This window comes from Triticum urartu, chromosome 6 (genome assembly GCF_003073215.2).
Source record: "Triticum urartu cultivar G1812 chromosome 6, Tu2.1, whole genome shotgun sequence".
Lineage (NCBI taxonomy): Eukaryota > Viridiplantae > Streptophyta > Magnoliopsida > Poales > Poaceae > Triticum > Triticum urartu.
Genome location: NC_053027.1, coordinates 71,302,477 through 71,320,161, shown reverse-complemented (window position 1 = coordinate 71,320,161; position 17,685 = coordinate 71,302,477). Strand labels below are relative to the sequence as shown.

At 43.4% G+C, this 17,685-nt stretch overlaps 1 pseudogene; it reads left to right on the top strand.

Annotated features, from left to right (window-relative positions):
* The window catches only part of LOC125516569, a 76,719-nt pseudogene extending 62,208 nt beyond the window's left edge, over window positions 1-14,511 (top strand).
* Window positions 14,512-17,685: the final 3,174 nt, after the last annotated feature.

Sequence of the window (17,685 nt, the reverse complement as noted above, 5' to 3'; positions counted from 1 at the left end):
GACGTAACTCTTTATGACAAACTCTTTATCACCTCCAAAACTGAGAAATATTTCCTTAGTCCTCTAAGGATAATTTTGACCGCTGTCCAGTGATCTTCTCCTAGATCAAAATTGTACTCCCTTGCCAAACTCAGGGCATGGTCCACAACATGGCATACTTTATAGAACCTATGGTTGAGGCATAGGGAATGACTTTCATTCTCTCTCTATCTTCTGTCGTGGTCAGGTTTTGAGTCTTACTCAACTTCACACCTTGCAACACAGGCAAGAACTCTTTCTTTGACTATTACATTTTGAACTACTTCAAAAACTTGTCAAGGTATGTACTCATTGAAAAAACTTATCAAGCATCTTGATCTATCTCTATAGATCTTGATGCTCAATATGTAAGCAGCTTCATCGAGGTCTTTCTTTGAAAAAACTCCTTTCAAACACTCCTTTATGCTTTCCAGAAAATTCTACATCATTTTCGATCGTCAATATGTCATTCACATATACTTATCAGAAAGGCTGTAGTGCTGCCACTCACTTTCTTGTAAATACAGGCTTCACCGCAAGTCTGTATAAAACTATATGCTTTGATCACACTATCAAAGCGTACATTCCAACTTCGAGATGCTTTCACCAGTCCATAAATGGATCACTGGTGCTCAGACACTTTGTTAGCATCTTTTGGATTGACAAAACCTTCTGGTTGCATCATATACAACTCTTCTTTAAGAAATCCATGCAGGTTTGACATCCATTTTCCAAATTTCATAAAATGCGGCAATTGCTAAGATAACTCGGACAGACTTTTAAGCATCGATACAAGTGAGAAAATCTCATTGTAGTCAACACCTTGAACTTTTCAAAACATTTTTGTGACAATTCGAGCTTTGTAGATAGTAACACTACTATTAGTGTTCGTCTTCCTCTTGAAGATCCATTTATTCTCTATGGTTTGCCGATCATCGGGCAAGTCAACCAAAGTCCACACTTTGTTCTCATACATGGATCCTATCTCAGATTTCATGGCCTCAAGCCATTTCGCAGAATCTGGGCTCATCATCGCTTCCTCATAGTTCGTAGGTTTGTCATGGTCTAGTAACATGATTTCCAGAACAGGATTACCGTACCACTTTGGTGTGGAACGTATTCTGGTTGACCTATGAGGTTCGGTAGTGACTTGATCTGAAGTTTCATGATCATTATCATTAACTTCCTCACTAATCGGTGTAGGCATCACTGGAACTGATTTCTGTGATGAACTACTTTCCAATTCAGGAGAAGGTACAATTACCTTATCAAGTTCTAGTTTCCTCCTACTCACTTCTTTCGAGAGAAACTCCTTCTCTAGAAAGGATCCATTCTTAGCAACGAATATCTTGCCTTCGGATCTGTGATAGAAGGTGTACCCAATAGTTACTTTTGGGTATCCTATGAAGACACACTTCTCCGATTTGGGTTTGAGCTTATCAGGATGAAACTTTTTCACATAAGCATCGCAATCCCAAACTTTAAGAAATGACAGCTTAGGTATCTTGCTAAACCACAGTTCATACGGTGTCGTCTCAATGGATTTAGATGGTGCCCTTTTTAACGTGAATGTAGCTGTCTCTAATGCATAACCCAAAAATGATAGTGGTAAATCGGTAAAAAGGCATCATAGATTGCACTATATCCTATAAAGTACGGTTATGATGTTCGGACACACCATTATAATCACTCAGTTACGTTGTGATGTTTGATAGCACACAAGGTATTCCTCCGGTATCCGGGAGTTGCATAATCTCATAGTCTGAGGAACATGTATAAGTCATGATGAAAGCAGTAGCAATGAAACTATAATGCTCATAATGCTAAGCTAACGAATGGGTCTTGTCCATCACATCATTCTCCTAATGATGTGATCCTGTTCATCAAATGACAACACATTTCTATGGTTAGGAAACATAACCATCTTTGATAAACGAGCTAGTCAAGTAGAGGCATACTAGGGACACTTTGTTTTGTCTATGTATTCACACATGTACTAAGTTTCTGGTTAATACAATTCTAGCATGAATAATAAACATTTATCATGAAATAAGGAAATAAATAATAACTTTATTATTGCCTCTAGGGAATATTTCCTTCAAAGCCAGATCCATTCTCTCCAACTTCAAACACCCAAGCGACCAAGTGAAGATGCAGTACAACGGGCCGACCTTCCTTCGTCCGCCTGTCGTGCCAGAGCTGCACTACCCACTGAGCGTGCTCGTGGAGAGGGAGCTCCGTGTGTGGGCGACTTCAAGGTGGAGGGGGTCCGTTGTGCTCACTCGCGCTTTCCTCAGAGCCGGCTATGCCCACCTCCCACGAGGCTCACCTAGGATGTTCACCCTCAACGACGTTCGTGACTGCGACGGCATCCTCCTACTACTCACGGTCACCTTCACCAACCCGTTTGACGCGCGCGAGCTCCTCGGTCAAGTCTTTTGGTGCGGCTGCGAGTCCATCTTCTTCACGGTGTACAACATCTTCACCAACCACGAGAGCATCTTCCCCACTCCAGGCCAGATGCACTCCCTTCCCTACGATGAGGAGGAGGAGGTGTGAAGTTGAAGATGGTGTTGAAGGGCCGTGCGGCCAAGGTGGAATAAGGAGGTCAACATGAAGATGTTCAAGAAGGGGTGTGAGCCCGGAGTCAAGCTCGTCATGTTTTAGTTTTATTGTTTTTATTTTGTTGCTTTTCTATGTCGTGTGTGTCGTGGCGTGTCGTGTGTGCCGTGTCGTGTCGTGTCCGTGAACTTATCTATGGGTACCCATCTATGTAAGGGTACAGTGTGTTGCATCTTATCTATCCAAGTTATTATGTGTGTTAAAAAATGCGTGCCCAAACATATCATTTATTGCCTAAACCAAGTCATGAACTAACATGCAAATTTATTCCCTTTAAATCCTAAACCAAGTGCCACTCTAACCAAAATCATGTGGCAGTGCAAACATACGTTTCAACCCTCCAAAATTTTAGTGCAAAACAAAGGAAAACCACTCTCACGTGGGTGCAAACATTCAGTACAAACAAATGGTCTCACTATGTATACCTTCCTTCCCTACCCATGTCAAAGTCTTTCCGTCTGTCCTAGTGGTTACCAGCGCAGCCCTAAACGCCACAATCCCACGCTGTCCTGGGTTCGAGTCCCCAGCCGCACCAATTTTTTGTGCATTTTCCACCCTTCATTTTTTAGACAAATTATTTTTTTCTCAATGTAATGCCCTTAAAAATGTTCATTAATTTTGGCACCAAGTGTAAACCTCTAGCAGAGCTAAGGCACATTTTCCATGACATTTTGGTCTTTGATTTAAATCATGGTATATTTGAATTGGAGTAATTAAATTGCTATTAAATATTTAACAATTCCAGAAAAATTCTAAAATTAATTGTTTGGCTCTGGAATAATTCAATTAGCTTCCACAAAAAGTTTTAGCATTATGATTTACTGCCTAAATTAAATCAGAATAGTAAACAGAAAACACGGAAGAGAACCCCGGAATGGGCCTAATTGGATGTCGTTGGCCCATTAGCCTAGCCGGCACTTGGCTCTACGCTCTGAATTTGGGCCACAGAGGAACCTTTTTTTTGAAAGAAAGGCAGAGCAGAGAGCTGCATTTCATTGATCAAAAGTTTCTGAATTCCTCATTTCTTCTTCCTTTTTTCAACATATTTAAATGTTGGTCACTTCTTCTATTTTTTCAACATTTAAACAACTTTGACCAACATTTAAACTAGGTGAATTTCTCATACAATTTCAAGTTTACAAATTCCTCCATAATTCATGTCTTTCCATACATTTTCAACATTACAACCAGTGCGATTACCATACCTACAAATGCCCAAAAGTAATTGCAAACGGGTATTGGTATTTTTTCTTGATCTTTAAGCTTCCTAACCTTCCTCTTCAACATCCTAAGCTCAACAGCTAGCTCTCTGTCAGTGCATGCTTCGCCCTCCATCTCTTCTTCCAGAGCTCGTGCTGCGGCCACTGCCATTTGTGGCAGCATGTGCAACCATTCTTCATGCTCTTGTTGCAGTTCATTCATCAGAGTCTTGGCCAGAGCATCGACCCAAAGAAAGAAGTGTTGCGGAACGTAGCAATAATTCCCCTTTTAGGACTCTCCCCTTTTTCTCTTCTCTTGGCGCATGGGCCTCTTGGGGCTGGTGCCCTTGGCCCATATAGGCCAAGGCGCACCCCCTACAGCCCATGTGGCCCTCCGGGGCAGGTGGCCCCACCCGGTGGACCCCTGGGACCCTTCCGGTGGTCCCGGTACAATACCGGTGACCCCGAAACTTGTCCCGATGGCCGAAATAGCACTTCCTATATATAATTCTTTACCTCCGGACCATTCCGGAACTCCTCGTGATGTCCGAGATCTCATCCGGGACTCCGAAAAACTTTCGTGTTACCGCATACTAATATCTCTATAACCCTAGCGTCACCGAACCTTAAGTGTGTAGACCCTACGGGTTCGGGAGACATGCAGACATGACCGAGACGTTCTCCGGTCAATAACCAACAGCGGGATCTGGATACCCATGTTGGCTCCCACATGTTCCACGATGATCTCATCGGATCAACCACGATGTCAAGGACTTAATCAATCCCGTATTCAATTCCCTTTGTCTAGCGGTACGATACTTGCCCGAGATTCGATCGTCGGTATCCCGATACCTTGTTCAATCTCGTTACCAGTAAGTCTCTTTACTCGTTCCGTAACACATCATCCCGTGATCAACTCCTTGATCACATTGTGCACATTATGATGATGTCCTACCGAGTGGGCCCAGAGATACCTCTCCGTTTACACGGAGTGACAAATCCCAGTCTCGATTCGTGCCAACCCAACAGACACTTTCGGAGATACCTATAGTGCACCTTTATAGTCACCCAGTTACGTTGTGACGTTTGGTACACCCAAAGCATTCCTACGGTATCCGGGAGTTGCACAATCTCATGGTCTAAGGACATGATACTTGACATTAGAAAAGCTTTAGCATACGAACTACACGATCTTTGAGCTAAGATTAGGATTGGGTCTTCTCCATCACATCATTCTCCTAATGATGTGATCCCGTTATCAATGACATCTAATGTCCATGGTAAGGAAACCGTAACCATCTATTGATCAACGAGCTAGTCAACTAGAGGCTTACTAGGGACATGGTGTTGTCTATGTATCCACACATGTAGCTGAGTTTCCTATCAATACAATTCTAGCATGGATAATAAACGATTATCATGAACAAGGAAATATAATAATAACTTATTTATTATTGCCTCTAGGGCATATTTCCAACAGTCTCCCACTTGCACTAGAGTCAATAATCTAGTTCACATCGTCATGTGATTAACACTCACAGGTCACATCGCCATGTAACCAACATCCAAAGAGTTTACTAGATTCAATAATCTAGTTCACATCACTATGTGATTAACACTCAATGAGTTCTGGGTTTGATCATGTTGCTTGTGAGAGAGGTTTTAGTCAACGGGTCTAAACCTTTCAGATCCGTGTGTGCTTTACAAATCTTTATGTCATCTCCCAGATGCAGCTACCACGTTCTATTTGGAGCTTTTCCAAATAACTGTTCTACTTGGAGCTATTCTAAATTGTTGCTCCATTATATGTATCCGGTATCTCTACTCAGAGCTATCCGGATAGGTGCTAAGCTTGCATCGACGTAACCCTTTACAACGAACTCTTTTGCCACCTCCATAATCGAGAAAATTCCTTAGTCCACTAGTTACTAAGGATAACTTTGACCGCTGTCCTGTGATCCATTCTTGGATCACTCTTGTACCCCTTGACTGACTCAAGGCAAGACACACTTCAGGTGTGGTACACAGCATAGCATACTATAGAGCCTACGTCTTAAGCATAGGGGACAACCTTCGTCCTTTCTCTCTATTCTGCCGTGGTCGAGCTTTAAGTCTTAACTTCATACCTTACAACTCAGGCAAGAACTCCTTCTTTGACTGGTCCATCTTGAACACCTTCAAGATTATGTCAAGGTATGTGCTCATTTGAAAGTACCATTAAGCGTTTTGATATATCCTTATAGATCTTGATGCTCAATGTTCAAGTAGCTTAATCCAGGCTTTCCATTGAAAAACACTTTCCAAATAACCCTATATGCTTTCCAGAAATTCTACATCATTTCTGATCCATAACATATACTCATCAGAAATTCTATAGTGCTCCCACTCACTTCTTTGGAAATACAAGTTTCTCATAAACTTTGTATAAACCCAAAATCTTTGATCATCATCAAAGCATACATTCCAACTCCGAGATGCTTACTCCAGTCCTTAGAAGGATTGTTGGAGCTTTGCATACTTATTAGCATCTTTCAGGATTGACAAAAACCTTCCGGTTGTATCATATACAACCTTTCCTCAAGAAAATCGTCGAGGAAACAATGTTTTGACATCCTATCTGCAAGATTTCATAAATAATGCAGTAATCGCTAATATAATTCCAACAGACTCTTAGCATCTCTACGAGTGAGAAAGTCTCACCGTAGTCAACTCCTTGAACTTGTCGGGAAACACCTTAACGACAAGTCGAGCTTTCTTAATGGTGACACTTACCATCATTGTCTGTCTTCCTTTTAAAATCCATCTGTACTCAAGAGCCTTACGACCATCAAGTAGTTCTTCCAAAGTCTACACTTTGTTTTCATACATGGATCCTCTCTCGGATTATATGGCCTCGAGCCATTTATCGGAATCCGGGCCCACCATCGCTTCTCCATAGCTCGTAGGTTCATTGTTGTCTAGCAACATGACTTCCAAGACAGGATTACGTACCACTCTGAAGTAGTACGCATCCTTGTCATCCCACGAGGTCTGGTAGTGACTTGATCTGAAGTTTCATGATCACTATCACAAGCTTCCACTTCAATTGGTGTAGGCGCCACAGGAACAACTTCCTATGCCCTGCCACACACTAGTTGAAGAGACGGTTCAATAACCTCATCAAGTCTCCACCATCCTCCCACTCAATTCTTTCGAGAGAAACTTTTCCTCGAGAAAGGACCCGATTCTAGAAACAATCCCTTATTGCTTTCGAATCTGAGACAGGAGGTATACCCAACTGTTCTGGGTGTCCTATGAAGATGCATTTATCCTCTTTGGGTTCGAGCTTATCAGCCTGAAACTTTTTCACATAAGCGTCGCAGCCCCAAACTTTTAAGAAATGACAGCTTAGGTTTCCCTAAACCATAGTTCATACGGTGTCATCTCATCGGAATTACGTGGTGCCCTATTTAAAGTGAATGTGGTTGTCTCTAATGCCTAACCCATAAACTATCGTGGTAATTCGATAAGAGACATCATGTTATGCATCATATCCAATAGGGTGCAGTTATGATGTTCGGACACACCATCACACTATGGTGTTCCAGGCTGTATTAGTTGTGAAACAATTTCCACAATGTCTTAATTCTGTGCCAAACTCGTAATTCAGATATTCATCTCTATGATCATATCATAGATATTTTATCCTCTTGTCACGACGATCTTTCAACTTCACCCTGAAATTACTTGAACCTTTCAATAATTCAGACGCGTGATTCATCAAGTAAATATACTCAATATCTACTCAAATCATCTGTGAAGTAAGAACATAACGATATCCACTACACGCCTCAACACTCATTGGACTGCACACATCAAAATGTATTTCTTCCAACAAGTTGCTTTCTAGTTCCATTTTACTGAAAACGAGGCTTTCAGTCATCTTGCCCATGTCGTATGATTTGCATGTCTCAAGTGATTCAAAACCAAGTGAGTCCAAACGATCCATTTGCATAGAGTTTCTTCATGCATATCTACCAACAAACATGGTTCGCATGTCTGAATCCTTTCAAAAATGAGTGAGTCCAAAGATCCATCAACATGGAGCTTCTTCATGCGTTTTATACCGATATGACTTACGTGGCAGTGCCACAAGTAGGTGGTACTATCATTACTATCTTTTGGCATGAACATGTGTAACACTACGATCGAGATTCAATAAACCATTCATTTCAGGTGTAAGACCATTGAAGGTATTATTCAAATAAACAGAGTAACCATTATTCTCCTTAAATGAGTAACCGTATTGCGGTAGACGTAATCCAATCATGTCTATGCTCAACGCAAACACCAAATAACAATTATTTAGGTTTAACACCAATCTCAATGGTAGAGGGAGCGTGCGATGCTTGATCATGTCAACATTGGGAACACTTCCAACACATATCGTCAGCTCACCTTTAGCTAGTCTCCGTTTATTCCGTAGCTTTTATTTCGAGTTACTAACACTTAGCAACCGAACCGGTATCTAATACCCTGGTGCTACTAGGAGTACTAGTAAAGTACACATCAACACCATGTATATCCAATATACTTCTATCGACCTTGCCAGCCTTCTCATCTACCAAGTATCTAGGGTAATTCTGCTCCAGTGGCTGTTCCCCTTATTACAGAAGCACTCAGTCTCGGGTTTGGGTTCAACCTTGGGTTTCTTCACTAGAGCAGCAGCTGAATTGCCGTTTCATGAAGTATCCCTTTGTGCCCTTGCCCTTCTTGGAACTAGTGGTTTCACCAACCATCAACAATTGATGCTCCTTCTTGATTTCTACTTTTGTGGTGTCAAACATCGCGAATATCTCAAGGATCATCATATATGTCCCTGATATATTATAGTTCATCACGAAGCTCTAGCAGGTTGGTGGTAATGACTTCGGAGAACTACCACTATTTCATTTGGAAGATCAACTCCCACTTGATTCAAGCGATTGTTGTACTCAGACAATCTGAGCACAAGCTCAACAATTGAGCTTTTCTCCCTTAGTTTGCAGGCTAAGAAAATCGTCGGAGGTCTTATACCTCTTGACGTGGGCACGAGCCTGAAATCCCAATTTCAGCCCTCGAAACATCTCATATGTTTCGCGATGTTTCAAAACCGTCTTCGGTGCCTCAACTCTAAGTCGTTTAACTGAACTATCACGTAGTTATCAAAATGTGTATGTCAGATGTTCGCAACATCCACAGACAACTTTCGAGGTTTAGCACACTGAGCGGTGCATTAAGGACATAAGCCTTCTATGAAGCAATGAGGACAATCCTCAGTTTACGGACCTAGTCCGCATAATTGCTACTATCAACTTTCAACTAAATTTTCTCTAGGAACATATCTAAACAGTAGAACTGAAGCGCGAGCTATGACATAATTTGCAAAGATCTTTTGACTATGTTCAGGATAATTAAGTTCATCTTATGAACTCTCACTCAGATAGACATCCCTCTAGTCATCTAAGTGATTACATGATCCGAGTCAACTAGGCCGTGTCTGATCATCACGTGAGACGGACTAGTCATCATCGGTGAACATCTTCATGTTGATCGTATCTACCATACGACTCATGCTCGACCTTTCGGTCTTCTGTGTTCCGAGGCCATGTCTATGCACATGCTAGGCTCGTCAAGTTAACCCTAAGTGTTTTGCATGTGTAAAACTGTCTTACACCCATTGTATGTGAACGTAAGGATCTATCACACCCGATCATCACGTGGTGCTTCGAAACGACGAACTTTAGCAACGGTGCACAGTTAGGGGAGAACGCATTCTTGAAATTGTAATGAGGGATCATCTTATTTACTACCGTCGTTCTAAGTAAACAAGATGCAAAAACATGATAAACATCACATGCAATCAAATAGTAGTGACATGATATGGCCAATATCATATAGCTCCTTTGATCTCCATCTTGGGGCTCCATGATCATCTTGTCACCGGCATGACACCATGATCTCCATCATCATGATCTCCATCATCGTGTCTTCTTGAAGTTGTCTCGTCATCTATTACTTCTACTACTAAGGCTAACGCTTTAGCAATAAAGTAAAGTAATTACATGACGTTTAAGTTGACACGCAGGTCATAAATAAATAAAGACAACTCCTATGGCTCCTGCCGGTTGTCATACTCATCGACATGCAAGTCGTGATACCTATTACAAGAACATGATCAATCTCATACATCACATATATCATTCATCACATCCTTTTGGCCATATCACATCACATAGCACACCCTGCAAAAACAAGTTAGACGTCCTCTAATTGTTGTTTGCATGTTTTACGTGGCTGCTATGGGTTTCTAGCAAGAACGTTTCTTACCTACGAAAAACCACAACGTGATATGCCAATTGCTATTTACCCTTCATAAGGACCCTTTTCATTGAATCCGATCCGATTAAAGTGGGAGAGACAGACACCCGCTAGCCACCTTATGCAACTAGTGCATGTCAGTCGGTGGAACCAGTCTCACGTAAGAGTACGTGTAAGGTCGGTCCGGGCCGCTTCATCCCACGATGCCGCCGAATCAAGATTGGATTAGTAACGGTAAGCATATTGAACAAAATCAACGCCCACAACTACTTTGTGTTCTACTCGTGCATAGAAACTACGCATAGACCTAGCTCATGACGCCACTGTTGCGGAACGTAGAAATAATTTAAAATTTTCCTACGTGTCACCAAGATCAATCTATGAAGTTATCTAGCAACGAGGGAGGAGTGGATCTACATACCCTTGTAGATCGCGCGCGGAAGCATTCAAGAGAACGGGGTTGATGGAGTCGTACTCGTCGTGATCCAAATCACCGATGATCCTAGCGCCGAACGGACGGCACCTCCGCGTTCAACACACGTACGGAGCAGCGACGTCTCCTCCTTCTTGATCCAGCAAGGGGGGAGGAGAGGTTGATGGAGATCCAGCAGCACGACGGCGTGGTGGAAGTAGCGGGATTCCAACAGGGCTTCGCTAAGCGCTGCGGGAGGAGGGAGATGTGTCACGGGAGGGAGAGGGAGGCGCCAGGCCCTAGGTATGGTTGCTCCTCCTTTTCCCCACTATATATAGGGCCAAGGGAGAGGGGGGAGGCGCAGCCCTTGCCCCTTCCTCCAAGGAAGGGTGCGGCCAAGGGGGGGGAGGAGTCCATCCTCCCCAAGGCACCTCGGAGGTGCCTTCCCCTTTTAGGACTCTCCCCTTTTTCTCTTCTCTTGGCGCATGGGCCTCTTGGGGCTGGTGCCCTTGGCCCATATAGGCCAAGGCGCACCCCCTACAGCCCATGTGGCCCTCCGGGGCAGGTGGCCCCACCCGGTGGACCCCTGGGACCCTTCCGGTGGTCCCGGTACAATACCGGTGACCCCGAAACTTGTCCCGATGGCCGAAATAGCACTTCCTATATATAATTCTTTACCTCCGGACCATTCCGGAACTCCTCGTGATGTCCGAGATCTCATCCGGGACTCCGAAAAACTTTCGTGTTACCGCATACTAATATCTCTATAACCCTAGCGTCACCGAACCTTAAGTGTGTAGACCCTACGGGTTCGGGAGACATGCAGACATGACCGAGACGTTCTCCGGTCAATAACCAACAGCGGGATCTGGATACCCATGTTGGCTCCCACATGTTCCACGATGATCTCATCGGATCAACCACGATGTCAAGGACTTAATCAATCCCGTATTCAATTCCCTTTGTCTAGCGGTACGATACTTGCCCGAGATTCGATCGTCGGTATCCCGATACCTTGTTCAATCTCGTTACCAGTAAGTCTCTTTACTCGTTCCGTAACACATCATCCCGTGATCAACTCCTTGATCACATTGTGCACATTATGATGATGTCCTACCGAGTGGGCCCAGAGATACCTCTCCGTTTACACGGAGTGACAAATCCCAGTCTCGATTCGTGCCAACCCAACAGACACTTTCGGAGATACCTATAGTGCACCTTTATAGTCACCCAGTTACGTTGTGACGTTTGGTACACCCAAAGCATTCCTACGGTATCCGGGAGTTGCACAATCTCATGGTCTAAGGACATGATACTTGACATTAGAAAAGCTTTAGCATACGAACTACACGATCTTTGAGCTAAGCTTAGGATTGGGTCTTCTCCATCACATCATTCTCCTAATGATGTGATCCCGTTATCAATGACATCTAATGTCCATGGTAAGGAAACCGTAACCATCTATTGATCAACGAGCTAGTCAACTAGAGGCTTACTAGGGACATGGTGTTGTCTATGTATCCACACATGTATCTGAGTTTCCTATCAATACAATTCTAGCATGGATAATAAACGATTATCATGAACAAGGAAATATAATAATAACTTATTTATTATTGCCTCTAGGGCATATTTCCAACAAGAAGCATGTCACCTGCATGAACGCCAAACAGATCAACCCATTGCTCAAAGATCCCGACCACGAAAATGGTGCAATTGCCCCGATTCTTACCCCATTCTCGCTGCACATGTAGAACAGACGATTCTGGTTCCTCGGTGTGTGAGAAACCCTCTGATCAACGCCCTCCCAGCACTGCGGACAGACAAAGATAGGCATGTCCACATGCGCCCGGCTCTGCATCCGCGAGGTGGCGCGGGAGCTTGAGGAAGAAATGGAGCTCGAAGCCAAAGGGGATCTCAACGCCGCCGCGCCCTCCATAGCTAGCTTCCCACCGCCGTGCTCTCTCTCTCTCCGTGGTCACCACCATGCTCTCTATCGCCGTGGTCACTGCCGCTATCTGTCACCCGCTTATATAGCACACCCGCAACGACTCTCTGCTCAAGGGCTCTCTGTTGGGTCCCACAAGCCACGCGTGCAACGGTCTGATCGTCTACGGCGTCTCTGTCGCCTAGTCCCACCTATAAGGGCCGAGTCAAAAGGTTGACCTGACAGAGACGGCAGAGTTCACAGAACGAGTTGGTGCGCACGGACTAGGGGCAAAACTGAGCACGATTCGCATCTGAGGGCAAAACTGAGCACATGGACACCACTAAGGGCAAAAGGATAATTAACCCTTAGATATGTGGGTGGACCGATGCTTAGGTGTTATTCTTACTTGAACCAACCTCCTACTTATGATTAACCCCCTCGCAAGCATCCGTAACTACGAGAAAAGTATTAAGATATTAAGAATAAATTCTAACATAGCACAAAACTTTTGGATCCAATCGGTCCCTTACGGAATATCACATAAACTAGTGTTTAAGCTTCTGTCACTCTCGCAACCCATCATCTAATTACTACTCCACAATGCATTCCCTTAGGCCCAAATATGGTGAAGTGTCATGTAGTCGACGTTCACATGACACCACTAAGGGGATCACAACATACATACCATCAAAATATCGAACATATATCAAGTTCACATGATTACTTGCAACAAGATTTCTTCCGTGACCTCAAGAACAAAAGTAACTACTCACAAATGATAATCATGCTTAAGATTAGAGGGGTATTAAATAGCATATTGGATCTAAACATATAATCTTCCATCAAATAAACCATATAGTAATCAACTAAAAGATGTAATCAACACTACTAGTCACCCACAAGTACCAATCTATAGTTCCGGTACAAAGATTGAACACAAGAGATGAACTAGGGTATGAGATGAGATGGTGCTGTTGAAGATGTTGATGGAGATAGCCCTCCCCAAGATGGGAGAGTTGTTGGTGATGATGATGACAATGATTTTCCCCTCTGGGAGGGAAGTTCCCCTGGCGGAATCGCTTCGTCGGAGGGAAAAAGTGCTCCTGCCCAAGTTCCGCCTCGAGATAGCGGCGCTTAGTCTCGAAAGTTTTCTCCTTATTTTTTCTAGGTCAAAATGACTTATATACCAGAAGATGAGCAGCGGAGGTGGGCTGGGCTGAGCACAACCCACCAGGGCGTGCCCTAGTGTCTTGTGCTCACCAGGTGGCCCCCCTCCGGTAGTTATTTGCTCCATCATTTCTTATTTATTCCATAAAATTCCTCGTGAAGTTTCAGCTCATTTGGAGTTGTGCAGAATAGGTAGTCTGACGTTGCTTTTTCAGGTCTAGATTTCTAGCTGCCGGAATTCTCCCTCTTTGTGTGAACTTTGCATATTATGAGAGAAAAGGCATTAGAGTTACTCCAAAAAGCATTATCATGCATAAAACAATATAAATAACAGTAGGTAAACATGATGCAAAATGGGCGTATCAGTGTACAAGTTCATGAGCAACGGCTCGATGGCCGACCTGCTGTTCAGGGGTGCTGCCTCGACGCCTCCGTGGTCTGACCGCCTTGGCATCACGCTCGATGTAGCCTGGGGTCTGCACTACCTCTACGATGAGCTCAGCAGTCGCGTGATCCACTGTGACATCAAGCCGCAGAACATCCTCATAGACGCGGCCGGCACGACAAAGATCGTCGGCTTTGGGCTCGCTAAATTGCTCCAACCTGATCAGACACACACTTTCACTGGTGTCCGCGGCGCGCGTGGGTACCTGGCCCCCGAGTGGTACATGGGCATGGGCCTTGTCACAGCGAAGGTTGATGTGTACAGCTACGGCGTGGTGCTGCTCGAGATCATGACGTGCAGGAGGAGCATGGAAATGGAGGAGGTCGGCGAGGAACAAACCCACATGGAGCTGGTGTATGAGTGCCCTACTGAAGGGTGAGGTGAAGAGGGCCATGAAAAGCAAGGAGGAGGTCGATACGGTGGCCGTGGAGCGGGTGGTGAAGGTTGGGCTCTTGTGTGTGAAGGAGAGCCTGAGTCGAGGCCGTCCATCAAAACCGCCATCTTAATGCTAGAAGGACATCTAGACGTACCATTTCCTTCGCCCCCGGCTTCCTAGCTAGTGATCAACTTCCATATATATCACCCAGGTCACTGGGAACATGATGAACAACTCGGATATCAAATGCAGATGCCGTTAAAATCGGTGGAGTCCAAAAAATGGTACAAAATACAACAAACACGGTATACTATTAATTTTGAACATTTTTTCTGAAAAAGGGATATATTAAACCCTCAAGGAAACAAGAAATTTTGGTTTGCTAAGCGTTAAGAAGCATGTAGGAAGGCGAGAAAGCTCCTTCGCGGATGCGCTATTGGAACTCTCGATCGAGCATCACACGTTGGTCGTTGTCCTGCTTCCATGTATTGGCGATCCAAAATTCTCTCCCCCCATGAATTCTAATGGTGTTGCAAACTCGATTCGCCATTCTTCATGTCCCGGCAAAATTTTGGGATCAAAAGCTTTTATGATGCATCATGACAGCTTATGTGATCATGCATAATAGAATCATAGAAGACGAGCGAGGTCAGCGAGAGGACTTTCAATATGAGAATGAGAGCAGGAAAAGTTACATAGCTCATGTGAGCCCAAGAAGGGATGTACATCATCTTTAGATATTTCTTCAAGTGCATGGACAGATTGAAGACCGTGTGAGGCATGAACAACTTTGTGATGACCTTGTGGAGTACTTGTGGGAGCTACATGGGCGTTGAACTTCTTCATGATTACTTTGAAATTATGATGAATTATAAGTGTTTGAGAAAAACAATATTTGATTTCTTTTGATGACAATTGGTTTTGTATATGTATGTATGCACTAGTATAGAGAGAAACAGGAAAAACAAATTACAGAGAGATGTTTATAAGGAGACCGCTACAGCCGCCCACCTTCTCTCCCAATAAATTTATTGTGAGAGCCCCTAAACACACTTATTAGGAGAGAATTTTGAGGAGACTGCTGGAGATGCTCTTGGTGATTTGTTGGTAAAAGTTTTATATGTACGAATTGTTTATCACATTATTACCCCACTGATCACATTATATATGATGTCTTGCGGGTAGGACTTGGGAGAAACCTTATTGTTGTGACCATGTGAAATTGAATAAAGTTTAATATTTTCGGTGTTGTTATTCCCTAGTGGTGTTGTGCGAGCATGGATTGCATATCAATTCATCTTTATGGGCCTAGAGGACAGCATTATGTGATAAATTTGCTTGGGATGAATGGCTGGAGTGACAGATATTATCGTGTCCTGAGTTTGTGAAGTAATTGCATGAGGAGTATTGATAACCCACAAGTATAGGGGATTGCAACAGTTTTCGAGGGTAGAGTATTCAACCCAAATTTATTGATTCGACACAAGGGGAGCCAAAGAATATTCTCAAGTATTATCAACTGAGTTGTCAATTCAACCACACCTGGAAACTTAATATCTACAGCAAAGTATTTAGTAGTAAAGTAATATGACAGTAGTGGCAATGGTAGCAAAAGTAATATTTTTGGGTTTTATAGTGATTGTAACAGTAGCAACGGAAAAGTAAATAAGCGAAGAACAATGTATGAAAAGCTCGTAGGCATTGGATCGGTGACGGAGAATTATGTCGAATGCGATCGATCATGCAACAGTTATAACATAGGGTGACACAGAACTAGCTCCAGTTCATCAATGTAATGTAGGCATGTATTCCGAATATAGTCATACGTGCTTATGGAAAAGAACTTGCATGACATCTTTTGTCCTACCCTCCCGTGGCAGCGAGTTCCTATTGGAAACTAAGGGATACTAAGGCCTCCTTTTAATAGAGTACCGGACCAAAGCATTAACACATAATGAATACATGAACTCCTCAAACTACGGTCATCACCGGTAATGGTCCCGATTATTGTCACTTCGGGGTTAACGGGTCATAACACATAATAGGTGACTATAGACTTGCAAGATAGGATCACGAACTCACATATATTCATGAAAACATAATAGGTTCAGATCTGAAATCATGGCACTCGGGCCCTAGTGACAAGCATTAAGCATAGCAAAGTCATAGCAACATCAATCTCAGAACATAGTGGATACTAGGGATCAAACCCTAACAAAACTAACTCGATTACATGATAAATCTCATCCAACCCATCACCGTCCAGCAAACCTACGATGGAATTACTCACACACAGCGGTGAGCATCATGAAATTGGTGATGGAGGAAGGTTGATGATGACGATGGTGACGGATTCCCCTCTCCGGAGCCCCGAACGGACTCTAGATCAGCCCTCCCAAGAGAGTTTAGGGCTTGGTGGCGGCTCCGTGTTGTAAAACGCGATGAATCCTTCCCTCTGATTTTTTTTCTCCCCGAACATGAATATATGGAGTTGGAGTTGAGGTCGGTGGAGCGTCAGGGGACCCATGAGGCAGGGGGCGCGCCCAGGGGGTAGGCGCCCCCACCCTCGTGGACAGGGTGTGGGCCCCCTAACATGGATTCTTCTTCCAGTATTTTTTATATATTCCAAAAATAATCTCCGCTGATTTTCAGGTCATTCCGAGAACTTTTATTTCTGCACAAAAATAACACCATGGCAATTCTGCTGAAAACAGTGTCGGTCCGGGTTAGTTCCATTCAAATAATCCAAGCTAGAGTCCAAAACAAGGGCAAAAGTGTTTGGAAAAGTAGATACGACGGAGACGTATCAACTCCCCCAAGCTTAAACATTTGCTTGTCCTCAAGCAATTTAGTTGATAAACTAAAAGTGATAAAGAAAAACTTTTACAAACTCGGTTTGCTCTTATTGTTGTAAATATGTAAAGCCAGCATTCAGGTTTTCAACAAAGATTATGAACTAACCATATTCATAATAACATTTAGGTCTCATGTTTACTCATATCAATGGCATAATCAACTAGCGAGCAATAATAATAAATCTCGGATGACAACACTTTCTCAAAACAATCATAATATGATATAATAAGATGGTATCTCGCTAGCCCTTTCTGAGACCGCAAAACATAAATGCAGAGCACCTTTAAAGATCAAGGACTGACTAGACATTGTAATTCATGG